Source organism: Anopheles marshallii, chromosome 3 (genome assembly GCF_943734725.1).
Source record: "Anopheles marshallii chromosome 3, idAnoMarsDA_429_01, whole genome shotgun sequence".
Taxonomy (NCBI): Eukaryota; Metazoa; Arthropoda; class Insecta; order Diptera; family Culicidae; genus Anopheles; species Anopheles marshallii.
Window position 1 is genome coordinate 45,011,019 of NC_071327.1, and position 21,450 is coordinate 45,032,468.

The 21,450-nt window shown below is 45.5% G+C and overlaps 1 protein-coding gene across 1 annotated transcript in view; it reads left to right on the forward strand.

Annotated features, from left to right (window-relative positions):
* The window catches only part of LOC128712673 (myb-like protein P), a 106,218-nt gene that overhangs the window by 81,846 nt on the left and 2,922 nt on the right, over positions 1-21,450 (forward strand). The window lies entirely within an intron of this gene.

Below are 21,450 nucleotides of genomic sequence, written 5' to 3' on the forward strand. Positions count from 1 at the left end.
CTAATTATGCTTTCTGGAGCTGTAAGGATCTTACCGAACTGGTGGCTGCTGGTATACCAAGCCGTATCCATAGCCAGACGACACAAAACCCACCCAGCACAACATATCGCAAGTTATTTAGTAACCTGTTCATGAACTTATTAGACTGCTCCACAAATGTGGATACAGCTTGTGCACTGGCGTCGTCCATGGTTCTGTTCGGTGGAAGTTTCCTACCTTCTGCATTCACTTCCAATGACATCTGAAAGGCAATAATTCACGAGACTTCCTCATATCCTACGTACGGTATGGAGCTGATGCTTTTGGTACCACATACCGCCTACAACGCCCTCCGTCAATTCGTGCGGTAATGTATCGATCCACAGACTGTCCCGCTCGCATCCCAAAAACCTGCAACGTCCGCCACGCAACCGACGGTGGCGCACCGGCGTGTGAACCAAGCTTTTACCATTAAAATCTGTCATAAAAGATAGCGTCGGAAACACACTGACTGTGCCGGTGTCCTGCCCGCGACAGGTTGCCAGTTTCGTCTCCGCATGTGTGCGAGTGTGTGTGTGTGTGCAGGTTTTTGCCCTATGACGAGCGCCCCATATGGGTAAGCGCGAGTTTGAGAATTGAGATTCTTCTACAGTTTCGGAATTTGGATCGGCTTTTGCGTCAGCAGGCTTTTTGCATGTGAATACATTTTTGTGTGTGGCTGAAAAGGGCACTCATGCGTTCCATGCCGGTACTGAAACGCATGGCCGTGCGTGTCTTCTGTTGCTACGGAAGATCGGAAGCTTCATTGTGAAAATGAAGAAAAAAAACCTGGCTGCCGACTGGAAAAGTCATTTCCATCTCGTTGCCACTTGCTCCCCAGTTGCTCCGAAACTCGAAGCGGAGAAGACAAATGAAATCGAAACAGCAGCAGGAAAGAAACATGGACAAACGAAAATTATGTAAATTTTTCATTTTGTCTACTCCACACACACACACACACACACTCTGACACATACACACGCACGCCTCAAAAACTACCGTTCTGCTTTTGTTTCGCGTTTTTCCCTCCGTCGTTCATCTTGACAGTTGCGTTTCGCTTCAGCACATGATCGCTTTTCTGTCCCACGTATGTGCGTTTGAGTTCGTTTCGTTCGCCACGGTACGTCCCTCGTCGCTAAATTTGCTTGCCCTCTACCATCTTGCCGCGGCCGTTACTGACCGCGCGTCTCGCGACGGCTGGAGAAGTTATTTAAAATAATAATAATCATTACCATTACGACCGCTGAAGTGTGCGTGAAATTAAATTTCTTCTTGTACGATGTCAGTCTAGCGTGGCACGAGGGCACTCTGGCGGACTCACGGAGGGTCACGAGCCTTCCTGCTTGGGGTACCACCGATGGGCGACCGATGGGTGCGGCAATTGTTTGGCAATGTTTTAACCGTGCTAACGTACTGTTTGTCTCGGTGTTTTTCGTCGAGAAAAAGTGGATACTTAATGTCAACGACTCGTCAAGTGATGTATCTGTTTGATGTTTTGCTTATCCCGAAATGTGTCCGTAATGATTGAATGAACGTTTCGAAACGGGTAAAACATGATTTTCTGTATCGCTCCGGCCGGTTTATCTAGGTTGGCTTAACATGAAGGAAGTTTTAATAATTTTGTTATAAATAATTGCCTTAAAAATCCGGTAAAACAGTAAGGCTCACGAAAAAAACGTACCGTTTGCTCGCTTGATGGTTGAGATAATTTATGCGTAATTTTTCGTTCACATTACCATAAAGCTGCTGCTCTTGCTGCTGCTGCTCACCTTAATCTTTACATCGATCCCAGATTCTGAGCAGTGGAAAAGTTTTGCACCATATTTTTTCTGTTCCTGCTGCTTTGCTATTAGTGGCCATCCAGCCACATGTAATTAGAAGAGTGCTTAAGCTAATTTCCCTACGCAGCCACCTGCGATCACGTGTGCCACATGCCGGCGCGCGTACCGGGGGTTTTCTTCGCGCAGGGTAATTAATCGTTTGGTGTAGAGTAAGGCTTTAAGTTTTAATTTTTGGACGGCATGCTACGCGGCACACCTTGGTGATAGGAAATTAGGTGTGACATAAGGCAATCAGTCCCGAATTGTGCTAGCGGAACAGAGGAAGCAATTCTGCCGCCCCTTTTTTGGGGTTGTTTTTGCCGCACGTGTTAAATTTTCTTGTTTTTCCATAAAATTACTGTTTTTCTTCCGGGAGCGAGCGTGTGTGTGAGAAGGAACACATCAATCGAGAAAATGTCTCTATTTACCCGTCGACCCGTTGTGGATGTGTTCGCTCGCAATAGACTTTATGAGATTATTTATTTAGATTGGTCCGGATTTTAATGCGCCACGGGCTAGAAGGCACACTCACACTCAAACATGGAAACGCTCATACACCGTAGGCCATGGCCTCTTAACGGGAACGATGTTGACTGGAAAGGGTTAATCTATCGCATAGAACCCTTGGCAAAGTTTAGCATACTCCCGCAGCCGGTCGTCGGTCGCCCGGGCAGGGTTTGAGCGAAGACCGAGTACCAAATGGTACGAGATCGCACCGCGGGTGTCCGCTCCGAAGTGAAACATAAAAAATCAATTTAAAGGAAAAATGATTTAAAATTTATGGCACGACCTTTAATTTGTTTTCGTATTAAAGCGAATGAAATATAGATTTTCAACCTTTAACGACGGGCGACGGACCCCATCGCTCCAAAATGAACCGGAGTGGCCACATGTTCCGTATCTCTTTTTTGTTGGGGTGTGCCGAGGAGAGGTTTCTTTTATATATATATATTTATCTGCGCCCCAGTTCTGCCCCAGCATCAGCAAACCGTCAAGAAGATGAAACGAAGCTCGATGATGATGGACTGCACGCCGTTCCTGTCCGTGCCAGCGATATCGCGGACGAAACCAGCTCCAGGAACACATAAAATTATGATTACTGGAGAGCAAGGAAGAAGGTAACGGTGACCATTTTCGTCCCTTTCGAAGCGCTGTATCTTGCCCGAAACCAGCATACACACACATATACAAAATATCCACTTTTGCCAACCACCGAGATACGAAACCGAGACGCGGATTGCACGATTGGCCTCTGCCTCTCGTTCGCGCAATCACTTCTTATCGTTAGGTTTTCCATTGCGCACCTCCATCTGGTCCTTGCCACCTTTCCTTACCCTTGGCCCTGGTGATGGATTATGATTGAAAAATGCACTTTTACGCCCTCCGGGACGCGTGGAGTCAGCGCATGCACCGAAACCTACAGCCCGTTGCTTCTTTCCAATGCTTTTAGTTTGATAATTCATCTTGATCGATCGCTTCAAGAGCCTGCGCGGTCTATTTGGATTTCGGTGGCTTGATTAGCCCAACGATTATGCCGTTTTCTCTTCTGGCTTAAACAAAATGAGCTTTTGAATTGAATCACAATTTTTTGGCACAAAATATACGCTTCTGACGGGCAGCAAGGAAGCACAACGAAGAAATTCAATTATTGGCGTTGCTCTTACAATTTGCATTAGTGTTGGGTGAATCTGAGTCAGAATCATGAATCTGAATGAATCTTTGAATTGAATGAATCTGAATCTCTTACAATAAACATAATATTTAAGAATCTTCAAAGATTAATGAATTGTGAATGATTCATGAATCCTTTGGAATGATTTAAGAATCTCTCCATAATCATAATTTAATAATCGATTCTCGATTCTTTCTTTTCTTTTTTTGAAAGACGCTAGTCGAAAGATGTTTTAAAAATAACATGTAGTTGATAGTTGACAGTTTGTAGTTTAATCTTTAAGTGTTTGCCTAAAATTGAACAAGAATGTTCAATGATTTCAATCATTCAATCCCCAAAACCGTCGATTATTTTGCAACAGCTCGTTCGGCAAAACATCCGTTCAGTTAATCTCCGTTCGCTGGTGAATATTTTAATAGCAATCTATCAAAACGTCACTTAGGTTATTGTGTGCTAAATTGATTCCAACCCACCTACACAAAAGTGCAATGCTTAACGCGTGACCGAATGCATTTAAGATTCGTTAACTTTTGCTTTCAACCCTCGCCGTACCAAAAAATCCTCTACCCACAGAGCGGTCTGCTTATCAATCAGTAACCCCTTTGCACACCGACGAACTTCCGCCAAGAAGCGTCCTTTCGCTTCGACCAAAAGTTCGGCCAAAAAGCAAGAAAACGAACAAGCACTCTGGAACGGCGCACCCTCGATCGTTCCCGACCAGAATCATGCACCGAAAAACTGCAACCGAGCTGGGCGTGCGAAAGAAAAGGGAAGCGAAAACCCTGTTGACCTCAGAAAGCACAGATCCCACCGTGGATAATTTCGGGGAACCCTGGTTCCTGGCACTCCGGTTTTTCGTACACTTTTGCATGTCGGACATGAGTTTGCTCTTTTGTCTTCCGTCGACTTCCGGTAATTAAAAGTGAACAGTGTGTAAGACAGAGCAGCAAGGAAGCAACAAGATGTGCAGCCAGTACAATTCCCCGTGTGATGGGCGGTGATGGTATGGTTTGGGCAGGTTGGGTCGTTGCTGTCTTTTTTTCCATGTTGTTTTGGAACTGTTTGGCTGTGGGTTTAATTTCGTTTTAGACGCCAGCAATATCTTCTTGCTCTGCGGCAGAACGGTTGCCTGGATATATCTCAATGCACTTCGCTATATAGGGGTCGGTTCAAACGAGAGGTTCTCGCGGCGTTCGTCGTTTTGCTCCAATCGTTCGGAGAACGTTGCATTTTCGGTCCGAAAAATTTGGTCCCGTTTGCTGTCACTTACCCCCGGGGGCTATCTTTCCAACTCCTGTCCACATTACCCACCTCGCTGGTTGTTCGCTGTCCTGTTTTCTACACCCCAGTCCATAGCAGCATATGGCTTTTTTGGAGGGTATGGGCGAGTTCTAGCGCTGTGCAGTTGGCCTCTCGTTTGCTGGGTTTCGGGAGAAACAACAATTCTCGAGAAAGTTTGTGCCGACATCGCTTTCATGGACAGGAAGCGCATTATTTGTTTGCTGTCACTATCTTTGCGTCTAGCGTTCCCGTCCCCGGCGCATCCCTGCTGATGGGTTTTACGCCATTAGACTTATGCTACGGTTCCGGATGCGCACTGCATTGTTTTGGACTTGTTCGGAGCCGTGTTAATGTTTCTATGCCCACCTTACCACATTCTTGCCGTCCCGGGTCCGCATACGCTCCATGCTGGCTGTGTGAAGATACGCTTTTGTGAAATTAGATCTCACTCACCGTACCGCACACCCGGTAGCGCCAGTGACTCCCGAATTTCATTTGCCCTATGTTTAGGTTCGGCTTTTTTGTACTTGCTGACGGACTGGTTTTTTTACCCGTATTTTGCAAAAAAAAACCATTGCTGGTGCAAGAATCCGCCAGTGCCCCCAACCAACTAATAGCATCAACATCAGTTCGGTGTTCTGGTGGAACACACTTTCGGGGACACTTTGGCCGTTTGCGTTTCGGTTGCAGCACGAGGTGGATGATGTTTATGGTTGAAGAATTAATTGGATAAATGAAGAAATTTATCTCTGCCTTATCGGTCGGTGAATGGGAGGATCGGGAGGGACGGGAAGAGGGAAATTTGTTTGGTCAAATTTCAGTAGTAAAACTGTCAGCAGCGCTCGGTAAATGCAGCAGTATTTAGTTTCCGGGTGTGTGACGGGTTCATCGAAACGGAAGACGGCAAATGGAAGGTTTCGGTGGTTTAAAAACATAAAGTAACATGTTTTTGTCAGCTTACTATTAAAGCAGCAACCTTTCCGCCTCTTAACGAGTTGACACAATAACTAATGTTTGTATTTTTCTGTGTTTTTCTTCTACTTGCAGGTAAAGTTTATTCGAATATCTTCTCTCGGAAGGGGATTTGTTGGGGCGATGTTTCCTGAACAGAATGAAGATAGCGTTTGGTGTTGTACAAGTGTAATATTTTAAAAATGAATTTTGGGATCTACAAACAAGAGATAGTTGAAAGATTTCAATTCTCAGTAGCAGACAGTTTGCAGTTTATCATCCAATGTTTGTTGTGTGTAACATTTTTATGCTTCTCCTCTATGTTCTTTCAACCCCATATTGCGATTCTTTGCGGTCTTTTCCTTATAAAATCTATTTATTGAACGTATTATTTCGGTGCCTGGCCAACGAGTTGCGGTTGCAAACCGTTGCCTTCTGCCATTCTCTCCAACTCGCTGGTTTGTGCGATGGTTGCAGCAGCGGTCACTGTTGAATATTGAATTTGATTTGAAAATTGATTGAAAATTTCCGCCGCCTTGCCGCCGCCTTGTTTGTGTGCATGCGGTGCCAAGTACGCTGCAGTTGCTCCTGATGAAACGGGTCCCCACCCGCTCCCGCTGTTTCGGGTGGGGATTATTTTCCGGCGCTTGCTATCACAATTTACCCCATCAAGTGACTGGCTTCTACCGGTTGGTGTTGGTGCTTTTGCTACCGATGTTGAATGATGACGCTCAAGGCTCTCTCAATCCCTGTCAATCTCGTAGTAGAGACGCAAACCCGGAAAAGGGAGGAGGTCGGTTTCGGAGGATCGGACGGTATCTCTGTGCGCTTTATGCAACATACCGTGGCAACAATTTTCAAACCATCCCATGATTGGCCGTTGGAAAAGATATGGTGAGGTGAAACGGGTAACAAATGTTTGAAAAATGGAATAGCAACAGACTGCAGGAAGAAAAAAACACATCTCTCTAACCAAACTCCAAACCAACCGCAACGACAACACACCACTTGCTCGCCGTGCTTGGTTCGCTTGCACAATGCACGTGATTGAGTGTAGCGCCGCTTAGAGGCGGACAGAGCGATACTCGCGCCTTTCTGCCCCAGCCGGTGGGTTAAATTTTCGTTCGCAAAAAAAAACGAACACCCCACCTTATCCGACTACCACATTTTTTTTGCGTTTCCATTAGTCACCTCTAACCTTGGACAATTTTTCCATCCAACAGCGTCGCCACCCTTTTAGCAGGCGAGCTGAAACGAACTAACTCTCAGGTATCGCTCGATTAGAAGCCACTTTTCATGGCGTGTCTCTGTGTGTGCTATAGTGATTGTATCGATTTTTCTTTTAAATTCGCCCCTTCCTTTCGTGCCGCTTATTTCTGTAGCGCTAATAGATCCTGCGCCCGATTGATTGAGCAGCTTGCTTACCGGGAATTGTCTTAAGTAAGCATTTGCTTCATTACATGGTGTGCGACTCAACGAGTCGCACTCTTGACCTACCACTTAGCCCACTCTACAGGCCTGACGAACCAGCACCGGGTATGGCGTTTGACAGGCTAAAATCTTCATCAAATGTTTTGAGATGGTACCACTTCATCTCACGTCCGTCGTTAAGATTCGACTAGCCTTTACCGTTGCTGAACCTAAAACTGACAAACAAAAATTAAGATCGAGGAGAACAAAAACAGAAGAAAAGAAATGCAGAGCAAGAAAAACATCTTCCTTTAGCCTGACAGATCTTAAAAACATTTTTGTGGGTCTTTTTTTCTTTCCTTTGCTTTTCATTGCCACCCGGGCGCATCGGACAGTTGTAAGACCGCGTACAATTTGACACCATTTAGCGGTTGCACTTGGTCGGACGTCGGGTGTGGCCGCCCCTCGTCAACTTGGCGGCTTAGAAAAGCCGCAGATAAATTCTTCGGCCAACCTGGGGCCTCTCTTCCCGATATACCAGCCATGACGATACTGCTACTTTGGACGTCTGCTACCACTTGCCATTTGGTAGCGGAATGCCGCCGAATGCCACCGGTTGATATGAGCACAAAATTGGGCAGACGTCGATTTTCCCGGGGTTTTTCCTCAAAGCGGTGGAGGTAAACCGGGCAGGAATCCAGACCAATGTCAAAAACTTTCAACTTTGAGTTTTTAATTGGAAATTAAAAACCAGTGAGAAATAAGCCATATGGCCGCGGGGGACCGTACCGTTGGTTTTGTGCTTTCCTTCCTCGTTTGGTTCATCGTGGGAGAGAAAAGTTCCGGTACAAAAAAAAAGAACAAACGGTTTTTGTACGAACGGGTTTTTTTACTATCCTAGTGGAAAACCTCCACAGTACGAATGGTAGGGAAAAATTGTTACGTATTCCATGTGCTTCTGTGCACTGCGTGCAATCGAGAATGGATGAATTGAATGTAAAACGGCTCAGAATCGTCCATAAATACAGTATTTTATTTTATTATTACTGAAGATGATAAGAAACTACTTTAAACAATATTACAATTCATGCTCACAAAGCCATCCTTATCTTGCAGCGAGTAGAGATACCTATCAAATTAGCTGTAATTAGGGTTTTTTGCCATCAATAAAAGACTGACACACCCGGGAAGTTTGAATATGTAAACACCGAACCCAGACCATGGCTTGTCAAACCGCTTATCACACTAGGGCGGTTCCAAAGGTGTTTTTCGATTGCTTGACGATGTTAGCGATTAGATGCCTGGTAAGAACTTTTCGGACAGAACCAGTAAAAATGAAAGAAGTCTGTTTATTCTCGACAGAGCTCAAACACAGTTTCTAAGCAAGGTAAGAATTTCCTGTTCAGACGAGTGGTCGAAATCCTTTTTACAGGAAGGAGCAACCTTTGATTTGTATCCTGATTCTCCATGTTGTTTAACGATTTTCAGTAAGAACTGCATGTCCGCCAGAGCATGCGTCTTCCGCTTTCGTTTACGGGAAGCTTATGATTAGACGAGCCTAACTTGTAGACGGGCTGTGGCTTTATCGTCTGGTAGGTTAATTTATGTCGATGACAAGGGCATAGCAGCGTGAAGTTGTGTTTTATTGCAGCACTAAAACGACTGAAGAAGACATGGGATCATATTATCGAAAATTAGTTTGATAACAAATTGTGTGAACAGGTGTTTTTTACCCCTATTTTAGTATCTATTCCATCCAGTGCTCAATCAATGGCAGGTTGTTTTTTTAGTTCGTTCATTCGTTATTACCATCATGCCTCGTTTGATGTAGGGGTACTGAACCGTATCATCTGGTCTTGATCGCCGCAAGCTATAGTTTCTCGAGAATCATCTTTCTATCGCTCACTGGAACAGCGGGCAAGCAAGCAACAAAAAACTTGTCCTTGCGTCCACCGTACGTCAACTGAGTTCCCTTTTTCGCATGCCACTCCATCTTCAATCGTCGTCGGTCCAATCGTCCGTTAAAAACAATTAACACAACCGTCCATTCGGAGCGGTGCAATTCTATTGGAAGAGACCTCCCTTGATGTGCTGTGCCGCTCTGTTGCTGTGTAACAACCTCATCAGGAAACTAATCGACCGTTGAAAGAGGTTTAATGAGTTTTATCACCCGCTTCGCACTGATGCTCTCAGTTCTTGGGAATCCGCGGGCAGAACGGGCACTCGGGAACTTGGGAACCCAAAGGGATATGCACCTTAGAAACAGGAGCTTTTCAGGCGGGATGCGGCTAGTCCGGGACGGGGTAACGCAGTAAGGCAGAAGATTATTGATCCATCGGGCATGGATATCGCTCGGTGTTCCTCTTTTGCGCACACACTGCGCCTGTTTCAGTGGTTATCAAAAGCCGATCGAAATTATAAGGATTACACAAAAGTCATTTCCGAAGGTGCTGTCGTTGTGCTGCCCATCTGGAGAGTACAAGACAGAATCGACAGCGTGCAAACGGTGAAACGTCCCCGAAGGGGATCCTCCGGCTAGCTTCTTCAGGTCGTTACTGATCCGCTGACACTGATGACGTTGACGGACTGGATGTTACTGGTGGACGAACTTATCATTGACGCCAGTGTAATTTATATCCATTCGATTCGTGCTCATTCTTTTATTCTTCTTCTGCCACTTCTGGCCAGGGATAAGCAGACCGAGCGATAGAGGCTGGTGCTGTGATTCCTTTGACGTTACGCGACGATGGACATCAAGGAGCCCATCGGGGACTCTCCGAAGCGAGCTGTCGGGGATGGTGCCTTCGGTCGGTGGTGGACCAATAATTAAAATCCTGACTAAACACCGCCCAGCCCTGTTGATCGATCGGATCGATGGATGGAGATGGCGTTTCGCTTGCCTCCCATGGTTTCCGACCGCAATGCAAACTCTTCGTGGGCATGTGGCAGCACTATGAAGAAGCTGCTTGCTGCTACTGCAATTGACATTGAGCTAATTATTATCTTTCCTGCTTGTTCCACGCTTCAATCTTCACGTTGTGGAGCTGTGAGAAAGCGGAAAAAAGGCGCCTCGGACGTGGGGATGTCGATCTTGTTTCTTGTCTTCTAGCTTCCTTACTTTTTCCGCCGATGCAATACACGCATCGGATGAATCAACACACAAGAGCCCTGTTAGCTTCTGTACGAGCACCGAGGGCATCATCAAACGGAGTCGTTGTGCCGGCGATACGGGGCGATGCAACGTTCAACGATTGCAATTATAATCCTGCAATGTTGTTGGATTACAGTGGAACATATCTTCCTGCTTGTTCGCGACGCCATCAAGACGGTCGAAATAAGAAACGGCATAAGCGAAAGCGCCTCGCAATATCACGTCCACCGGCGCGGTGTTGGTGGACGGTTGGGAGCCGAGAGTTTCTTACATAAGTCCTAACCTCCTTTTGCCATCAATCAGGTTCGTTGTTTCCGAACCGTGGCGATGCTGGGGATGTACGCCAACGCGCCAAAGACACTTCAAACTTTGCGTCAAGCTCGGTTACGAACATGACGTTGAGGAGGTTGGTTGGGTGCTGGTTCGCAGTTGCCCATCGCCAACCGCGGAGTTTTAGACGTTGAGGATGTGTGTATAGCCATCCGCTGCTGCCGCTGGTGCGTTCATGTGAAATCGTGTGTTTATAGCACATACACCCACTTGAGCCGTTCCACTCTACTCCACTCGAGGGTGCCAATCGGGCAATCGACGAAACTTGACCGAGAGACCAGACCGGATTGCAAACCGGCCCTGCATCAAGTGCGGGGGGGGGGACTTGCAGTTGGTGAGGTCACTTGCGTTGTGGCAGATGAAGTGGCCTGAAGTCTGATGCTGGAGCGCTGAATTTCTCACCCTTAAATAAATGGCAGGGTGGACACGGGTTGTGGTTAGTCTCAGTCTTACACGAACCGAACTGTCGTACTTTTGTACGGAGTGAACGATTTTTCTAAGGGGCGCGTTAACACAGTTCACGGATACATGTTCGGTGCAATGTCACACGGGGCCGCATCGGGTTGGTTAATTATTTTACATAACAATAGGGAAGGGAACTCCTTTCAAAGCGCCAGGTGGCAAACGGTGCACTAAATCACGACATACCAACCATCCGTTCGGGCAAGACACCATCAATCATAACCACCGACCACGGTTGATCGATGGCAAGTGTGTATGTGTGTGTGTGTTCCCGGCACCAGCTACTTCCATTCGGATGGGTTTTTCGGTACAAAAGATCGTGCTGCGGTCGTGCTAGCCAACCGTATTCACACTTGCATTTAATTAATTTCCCGTTCATCGATCATCGATCGAGCAAAGGCACACTTCGATCATTAGCGCCAGTTGCGGTTCCTAATTAAGATACACGGCCGGTGTCACCGTGTGCTGGTAGTGGCACGAGTGAGAGATTCAAGGATAAACCCTGCACTCCCCTTACCCCGCTTCCTCTTTATTGTCGGTGGTATTTTAGGGAGAACCACCGGAGAGCGTTATTGTCAACTCACGGCGCTAATGCATCGCGCGATAACGATCAGTGCATTCCGATGGTGACAAAATATAAAAGCCGTTTGCGTGCGCATGGTTGAAAAAAAAAGAACACGAGTATGAATGCATTTGGCAGAGTGAAGCGCCCATGTAAAAGTGTGAAAAAATGACACAGTAAAGCATAAAACATTACAACGCCACTGATTGAAGGACGAGAAGTGGTGCACCGACTGTTCGCTAATGCACCTTGAAGGACAGTTTGGTGATGGGCTTTAGTTTTTGCACCTGTATCTGCATCTGGCGCGATCTTACGTGGCGATTGAGTGTGGTTAAAATTGCAACTTAAGTTTGCTTAAACAAGTAAAATGAATGCCAACAATGTTCCGTTTGATTAGAGTTCAATGAAAAAAATCACTTATTTAATAACAAATAGAAGTCAGAATCTGTGCACTTTCAAGCTTAACATTGTGATGCACCTCATTTTTCTGCACGCAGCAGTCCCATGAATGCTTATGACCAAAACTTTGGCTCTTCAAAACTCAAAAACTAAATAAAAATTTAGACCATCGCTAAGCATGCAAGAAGCAACGTCAATTTTGATAGGCGGCATCAATCAACTGCATTAGACAACGGCTCAGCTACCAGCGGGTCTCCCTCATCCGCCCATTGTCTGACCGGTCTTGTTTTGGAGCTCACGATCGAATCCGAGCGTTCGTTAATTTACCAGAGCGAATAAATAATTTCGTTCGTTAGAAAAATAAAAGTGTTCTTCTGAGTCTTTTAGTGTTGTAGGAGGAACGGCCGATTGCCGGATTGCTTCATGCCGCCAGATCGCGTGTGTTCTTCGTGTGTGGGACGGCGAATTGCAAGAATGTTCATCATGCTGCCGAAAAGCGAAACCACCAAAACGTTCAGACAAATGTGCTGCATGATGCTCATGTTTTCTTCGTTTCGTCTGTTTCGGTGTGGAAATTGCGTGACCTCAGCCACAGACAAAACACCATAATTTCTTTGCCCTTCAGATCCTCAGGACAATAGACTTTTGGAAAGAAGATGCACACACAAGCACACGCACCCACGAGTTGTTCCCAACTTTTGAAACGGGAAGATAGAATTAAATAGTTTAACCTCTTCACCATACATCGGCAGTGATTGTTTGTACGGTTGCTTTGGGTTGAATATTTATTTAAATTCTTGCACGCAGTTTTGCCCGGTGTGCCACCCGGTTGTACTCGTTTGACAGTGAACCGATACGCTCATTCCCATTTGCTGTGTCGAACGATGAATAATGTTTCTTCCTTTGTGGACGGTGTAGAGCGACATCTTTTATGACATCGATATAGATTTTTATTCCAACTGCACCGTACCCCAACACATTTGGGCACGCTGTATAGGCCTCGAGGTACTCGCTCGTTGGTGCGTGGTGCTGCTCTATTTTTATCAAACAGTCACCCATTTTGACGTACAGAAGATCGTAAACAGTGAATTTATGACCTCGCATGTTTCACACTAATTATGGACAATCAGAGTGTGTTCCGCGGGTGAAAAGTAGCAGAGACAGCCCCGAAACACACCCGATGGTTTTCTGTGGAATAGACATGCAAAAGGAAATCCCATCCGAATGTGGTTGTCTACGTGATGCTCGCTAGGTCGTTCGTACGGGCTAGGACGTGACTAAAGGAAGCGTCCTTAATGGACAATTAGGAGCATTATTAATAGGCCGCGCGAATGCAGAGTGTCACGAGGAACTGGGAAGCGATTTATGAGTATGCTGCTGGTTCGGGCATGAGCATCAACACGACAAGTTGCTTCATCTTTGATGGTTGGGGAAGACTTTTGTTGTGATAACTGATCCCAACCCCAAAGGTACCCTTGAACTCTTACATTTTTCTCATTCTTTAAACATTCTGGTTCGATAAGGTGTTTAGTTTAAAGGTGAGTTAAAGCATCACACGATACAGATCGATAAATCAAACAAACAATCATAAGCCACGTGGCACCACTAGTGTGGTTTGGTTTCAAATGTTGTAGTGGTCGTAAATTTCAATTAGAAACCCGGTGGACACATGTATTTTTGGCAGTAAATTTGAACCCGCTTACGGCCGTTTGCCTGTAAACCATTTGAACCTCTCGCCTGGCCTTGGTTTTGTTTGAATTGGGTGCATTTTTATGACTAACCGTTTACCTTTGCCATCGTTTCCATGTCACCCAAAACCGACAGTAGAATGTTGCTTTAATTGCCATAAAATTTAGCTTTTAATCTGGTTGCTTTTCCCCATCGCGTTGCATAAAACTTCCCGGCAACAACACATCTATGCATCCTCCTTCCCAGGGTGTGCCTTATAATTTTCGATATAATTAAGCCGCGTTTGGAGATCACGGTGCTGCAAGATGTGGTGTGTTTTGAAATATATCTTACCGAGTGTCCTTTCATCTACGCGCGATCAAACGCCGGAGGTCGTCATGGAGTATTCGACTGAAAGAATTGTGGAGGGCGTACTTTTCACCATTTTTTCCGACGAAACCATGCGGTGTGTGTTCGAATTCCAAACGGTTCTATGGTCGTAAATTTTACCACATGTTTTTACGACCATAATCACATCATTAAGACGCTAATCCACACCGCGCCGATAAGGGTGGGAAGTGTCGGGTTGGGGTAGACAAGATGGCAGAAGGGTGGCCAGATTTGGTGCCGGCACGGGTTGTGATGGCAGTAGCTTCGGGATGCTCAAACATATGGTTGTATTTTCATTCAAGGATGGTTCAATATACTGGAAAACGGAGGAAAACCGCGTGTTTGTTCGGGTGTGGATAAGTGCAGAGGGAACCAAATTTTAAACGATGACAACATCAACATTTTGGGGCGAAACGAGGCCATCGAATTGAAGAAAAGAAGATCGACTAACCATCTCGTGTGCGAACTCATAATCCTTTCCTACAAACCCGAAAGAGTGGGTTGCTCTTTTTCCTCCAAAGTCCTAACGCATTCCTGAAAAAAGTCGACTCTCAAAGTGGGTGAACCAGTCGAAAAAAAACACCGATTTCTCATACAATTTTCCATTTTTTTTTTATTTCTTCCACCGTGTGTATGCACACATCATCGAAACATGCCCATCTTTTATTATGATAAATGTCAAATTATGTGATTTTCCTTTCCTTTGTCGAAATTTCTCATCCTACTGTTGCGTTCGGAGAGGATGGTCCCATTCCCGTTTACTTCTGGGCACCGGCATCAAGATGTTGGGTTTTTTTTAATGATTTTGTAATGGTTATCATGTGCGTCGGAGCTTATGTTGATGCGTACAGTTTTTTTCTTTTCCTCTCTCCGATTGCCTCATTCTGTGATGCCGCTGTGTAATGCAGGGTCGAAAAAATCCGAACAAAATGTTGTCCATCTGCGTAAATGTGGCACTGGCTGGCAATTTTCATTTCCTTACTTTGATCAACTCGGCCCAACACGGCTGTCAACGGAGTGAAAAATCCCGCCCGTACATCCAAACGACATAATCACCGTAAGCTTCATCAACCTTCTCCCAGTCCCTGTTTGCGTGCGTACGGTTCCCTGCCCCCCGAGAAAGGGGTGTGCGCTTCCGGGTGGAAATAGCGGCGTCCATTCGATCTTGCCCGAGTTGCGAGGGTCCCGCAGATGGAAGTTCCTTTTGAGACTTTTGATTGATTTCACAGCTTGCGTCGTAAATTAATTAATTTCGACTTTCGTTGTCACCCAAAATTCACTACCCTCTGAGGAGAGGTGGTGGTAACGGGTAACGGGATGGATGGAATTGCGCCATGTAGAAAGGGCGCACCCTTCCAATGCCATTTGTGCCTTTTGTTCGGTGGGGCTGGACTGAGGGTCTGACACACCATCGAGTCAGAGACCGTCACGGGAGCGTGAAATTGAAGATGTTTAATTCGTTCTAATTTAATTTGGCAGCGAAGAAAAGTAACCATTTGATTCGGGGCGATCTATCCACCCGCCCGAAGTAGTTGAAGTTACGATAGCATAATGACAAAGTACGGTGGAGCAATCAGTTGTGAAGACGTCCAGAAAAGTTAGCTTTCCCTTAGATGGTGAATGGTAACGACCGCATTGAATGTAACAACAAAAAATAAGGGAGATGTGAAAGAAACGTTTCTTACGATATTTACTTAGGTACCTTGAGTAGTTCGCGGGGCCTAGTGAGTTTTACGTGTTTCGAGGGTAGTTTTGTTGGAACATTTTACCGTCCCAGAGGATTAAGCCCAAACAAAACTCACCTGTAAATAAAAAACGACACACAACTGTCGATAAAGCGTTTTTCCCATACGGAGACCATTTATGTTGACCTCAAACGGTACGAGCGGGTGGTGACCTGTACGAGCGGTGGAAAAGAAAAAGGGAACAAAATGATACTAGAGGGACCACGAATCAACGTCACGGTGACCCATCTCGAAGCGAAACACACTCACGCAGCGAACAAACCTTAGCGAAAAGAGAAGAGATGCGGACAGCAAGCGGACACACTTCACTTTTCAGGTCGCCTAATTGCGCCTAACGATGATCGATTGTGATTATCGTCCAACCCAGGGTCGACTGAAGAAGAGAAAGGTAAATAGTTGTTTTTTTTTGGAGAAGAGCCCATGATCGTGATTTTAATCCGTCGAGAGGAAACTAAATGTTCTCGACCCATTCCATCACTGTGTGGTGATGATGGCTCGAATTGGGCAAACTTTTTCGGACCAGTAAATAAATATCAGCGAGAACAAACGAGATGGAAAAGCAGAGCGATCGGCGACCATAATGCAAGCCCTTGCTTGAGGGACACACTTTCAGCTGGCACTTTTATCGTTTGTATGGCAGTATGGCAATGTGAGCGGAAAACTTTCTACAGATTGTGAAACGCAATAAGCGTGTCTGAAATACAACTTGGACGATGGCGTTTTGCTGAGCGTACAAGAATGGCAAACCCATGGTGGATTGAGCGCCGTACGAAAGGAAGCCTTGCTGCGCGATGGGGCATCAAGATTCTTCAACCCGCGTCGAAGCATACGGACCAGGAGCACCCCGATGCCGGGGTGGCGAAAAGAGTAACTTGTCGTCATTATGTAATTATTTGCAATTATTTTCTATTTAATAACAATAATCACGGGCAACTCGGGGCCGGCTCGGTGGTGTCCGATTGCACATCGGCATTGCTGCCGAGTGGTTGAACAAGTGGACCGAGCGCGCTGGCAGATAACAAGTTTCATAAACGTATAGATCCTCAGCTCCAATGAGCGAGCGGAATATCTGGTTTATTCCGATCCGTTGATGGTGGTGCTGGTATATTGATCGGATTTCCACATTTGTTAAGCAAACTATGTGGGAGCATTGTAGTGTGGCAAATGGTTTCAATTTTATTTGTATGTTGGTGATGCGTTTCAACGCTTAAATCACACAGGCAGACACAATCGGAGTTTCCAGAAGATAGGAACAAATAAAATTACGCAAACTAACAAGAATACAATGATAGCTCTTTCCACCCTGCTACTGGCGGCCGATAGTAAGCCATGGTTACAAATTGTTTTGTTTTAGTTCCATTTTATTGGAGCGCTACCATTGCTACACAACGTTAACATGACATGTTGCGTCTCTATGCCCTTACAGACCGATTCGCTATTTTGGCATGGACGAGGGCTTAACCTGAAGCTTAACTGCGAACGAAAACGAGCTACAGTCCAGTTTCGCTGCGGGTTTTTTACGAACCTTAGTATACTTTGATTCTCCGGCCGAAATGAACCGATGAATGTCGGTTGCGTCAATATTTGGCCATGTGGAAATCATAATCAGTGCATAATCTGTATTATTTATTACCCACTGACACCCCAGCAAGCACCAAAAACTGTCTGGCGCGGTGCGACTTTACACACACGCAAAGTGATGCTTCAATTCAAAATGGTTCGTGGTGCGTCTATCCGAACTCGCCGACGTTCATGAATATATAGATATACCGTCTGTTTATGTTCATATAGAAGAATGTGAATAACCAGGCCGGCGAACGATATTAACGCACTTGTTGGGCATTTTATGACGTTTAGCGCCCGGGACGTTTGGCTGTTGGCGTGTGTGTACCACGAAGTCGAAGCCTTTCCGTCAAATCAATCCTAGAGTCGGCGGACGGCAATAAAAAACCATAACGAGGAAAATTGTTTCGGAAATTTTACTTTGTAATGTGGCCCTAAAAGTTGCTAGCAGGGTTTATTTTTTGCTTCACTTGCTGTTTGACTCTCGCCTCGGTTGTGATTCTGTGGTTGACGAACTGTTTTACGACCCACGGTAGGCAGTCACTGTCGACCTCTTTGCGACTGTTTGTGGCTATGGCAATCAATTAAAAGAACATTTTTCGAACGTCGGCCCAAAACCCTTATCATGCCCTTCGTCACCGGGCTCGAACAAAATAATTTTATTACACTTATATGCGGAATCGAGCGCTGGCCACCGCTGGGGTAGAAGGAAGTGCAAAATAAAAAGTAGCGAAACGCGCGTCACCGAGACCAGTCAATTAACAAAGCAAACAGGTCGGGGACAAAGTTTTCAATTACTTCGAAGCAGCCAGGACTCGATGGACTGTCGCGGCTGTCAGTTTGTGTCCCGGGTTTCGCTGTCCGTCTCCCGGAAACGAAGGAAGTTACCAGGCCGAAAAAAAGTACCAACGGTGAACAAAGTCCAAAAAAAAGACCAAGCAGCGAAAGAAATTAAACCATTAGTACGGATGGGTACGAAGGGGCAATAACAGCAACGAGAGGCCGACGAGGGGAACGCGAAAAGAAAATTGAAACAAGTGTCAGAAAACTTCGTCCTAACTTATACGGTACCTCCGGTGTGTCCAGCCGCCGTTTCCGGGAGGTCAGAACGTCCCGATTGGTTTCCCATCTTCCCACCGATATGGTGGTCGGTCGGTGGAGCGGTGGGACAGTTGAACAAAATTTTTAATTGATTAGTGGTCAGTTTGCTGCTTTCGTTACTTTTTGTTTGTTTCCCACTTTAGACCGTGCTTTCCGACGGCATCCGAATCCCAAACCCTCGCAAGGGTTTGAAATGCTGCGAGAAGAATTTTCTCCGATAAAGCACTCGATGGACGGATGGATGGATGAGTCTTTACGGATAAATTGTTGCCCCCGGGAGAAGGTGGGATTGGTGCAGTGTTTAGTTAAGATAAAATGTGTATCTTCGCCGGGTTTGGTGAGCGAGAAACTCGAAACATGTAAGGGATGATAATGAATTTACTGGTCTGGAGCGCGTCTTTACAGGAAGTGAGGTTTTCTGTCCAATAAAAAAGGTCCAAATTGTTTCCAAATTATTGAGGCACTTTGAATAATGCATAGAATTAGAAAACGGGCAAAAAAAAGTAAGAAAACATTGAATTTATTCTGCATTGGAAGTTATGGAAAGAAAACTTTCTCCAATTATGTGTGTAACTATTGATTTTTCTAAAATACATTCCGCACAAAAAAAGCTTTTTAATTAAAGAAGAAATTAAGTTATCCACGCGCGTTTTTTGTGTGTGTTTTTTTAAGATATCTTACAGAAGCTGTCACATAATCTTGAACACGTTGGATTCTCTTTAATTTAGAACACGCGCGTCTCTTCATTGTTTCTTTTTTTTCTAATCCTGCCAACCATTCTTCCAACGGTGACAGAATGGAAAGTGCAGCGGCGGTAAAAATGTGCACACTGAGACACAGAAAAGAACGAACGAAAGAACATTTCATGCAAATGCAACTCCACCCTACGGTGTTGGGGGAGTTCGGCCCGGCCACAAGATAAAAGAGCGAGCAAAGAACAAAAATCCACTCATTATTCATTCATCATCGTAAAAGATTAGTGATGGCAGATAGCGCGCATTCGAAAAGCAGTTTGCTGGTTCCAAGGAATGAGACAAAAAAAAATCCTTCAGAAATCAACAACCGATGCAAGAAAAAAGGGAATAACATCATCGGTTCGGGCGGTTTGGTTTGAGGAAGTGGGTAAAAAGCTAGGCAAGGGGATTGAAAAAAGGGATGGAAATATGCAAAATTTTAAATAAACCATCAGCCACTCGGATGGGGGCACGTTGTTTACTTTCCATCCATTTTGCATTCGGATTTTCGGTCTTCGGCGCTTACAGAATGCCTTTGGTGCGAAGATTAGCGTCCAGCGCGGAAGGAAAGCTTTTGGGTGGAAAATGAATATAATATTGTTTTTGGAAGTAGTTGCTTTTCATGTTTCAAGCGTATTATTTTCGTTTACGGGTGCAGGCCGTTCCGATATTCCTTCTCTTTTGGGGGTTTGGGAACCTTCCAAGGTCTAGGTCTAAGAACCGTTTGGCTGGGAGATATTTCTACAAAAGGTAATCTGACCCCAGATCCGTCGCTACGAAACGACGCTAATAAAGTAGAGTGTGTAAGGTAGAGAGAGCAAGAGAACCGGAGAACGAAAACAGCAACAAATACAAACCCTAGCCACTGACCAGTCTCGGCGTTCGACAGGGCGCTAGAAGGTGGCGGTATAGAAAACAAGTCGCGACTTATACGGGCATCCGAAGGACACACACGTACCGACCGACCGGGTCCGCTCATCGCTGGCCTGCGAGGCGGGCATACAGATCGGTTCATCGGCAAAACACTTCCTCATCCGCGACCGCTTACGCATTCGTCTATTTCGCGGCCACCACATGCAGCTCGCGCTCGGGTGCTTACGATTTATGCATTTTTATAAGTGCAACTGTGCGGAGTTTGGTGGAGATCTGCTGGTGTGTTATAGGGAGAAGGGTGTTATAGGACAGACCGTCACACAGTCTTCCAACTCTCGGCTGTGAAGGCGATACGCCGATGATGATGATGATGTTGATGGTGACACTAATGTGTCGGACGGATGGATTCGCCCCGGTAGAACATTTTGCTTTGATTGCGGAAATGGAAGGCGATAATAATTTCTGCACATAACCTTTCGTTAAGCGCTGCACGCTGTCTACCCGGTCCAGCACGTTTTCTGCATTCGTGCTGGAGCAGAAGAATTTTCAGCAACACGGGAACGGTGTTTTGTTTTACTTTTTTAACGGGTGACAGTTTAATTTTTGCAATTTTTTGCTCACCACGAAGCCATAACTTTGACCAACCGTGACGAGCATGGGTGTGGATTTTATTTCCCTTAACACGGAGAACGACCGTAGATTAATTTAACCATATGTTGTTGTCAGCCGCTGGCCATTCGGTCGTTTCGCTCGTAACATGGTTAAGCAGCACAAATATGTTTTTTTCTTCGCGTCTTGTCTGGACGAAAAGGGAAGAGTGTAGAAAACCCTGAAACAAACGTTCAAAAAAGGTTCAAAAAAATGTACAAAATCTCCTCTAGCAAGATTGGATGTGTTCTAAAGCATACATCTATTGGTGCTTTGCCGAAAAATGGTTTCCGAAAAAAAATTAATACCAGCTTGGGGTTTCCTCTGTTTGCTGAGATCTAGTTATCATGACGCGGACCGTATGCTGTGAAAAAACTCTATTATAAAGTATAATTTATAACTGCCACGCTTGTCACTGGCTGGCACTGGCCACCGTATGCCGATGGGTTTTTGTTTCGCTGTGGTTATCGTGTGTTGTTCTAGTTGCCTTCTCGACCAATATTGTCCCCAGCGCCAAGTACACTTCGGCCCGGTCCGGTGTTGGAAATGGCCGAAGGGCAGAACATCCATGTTGAACATAATAAACTTACACGCATGACGGGGTGGCTTCAGCCTCAGTATATGCTTCCCACCGACCACTCACCATAGTAGACAACAAAAAACAAAAACCAC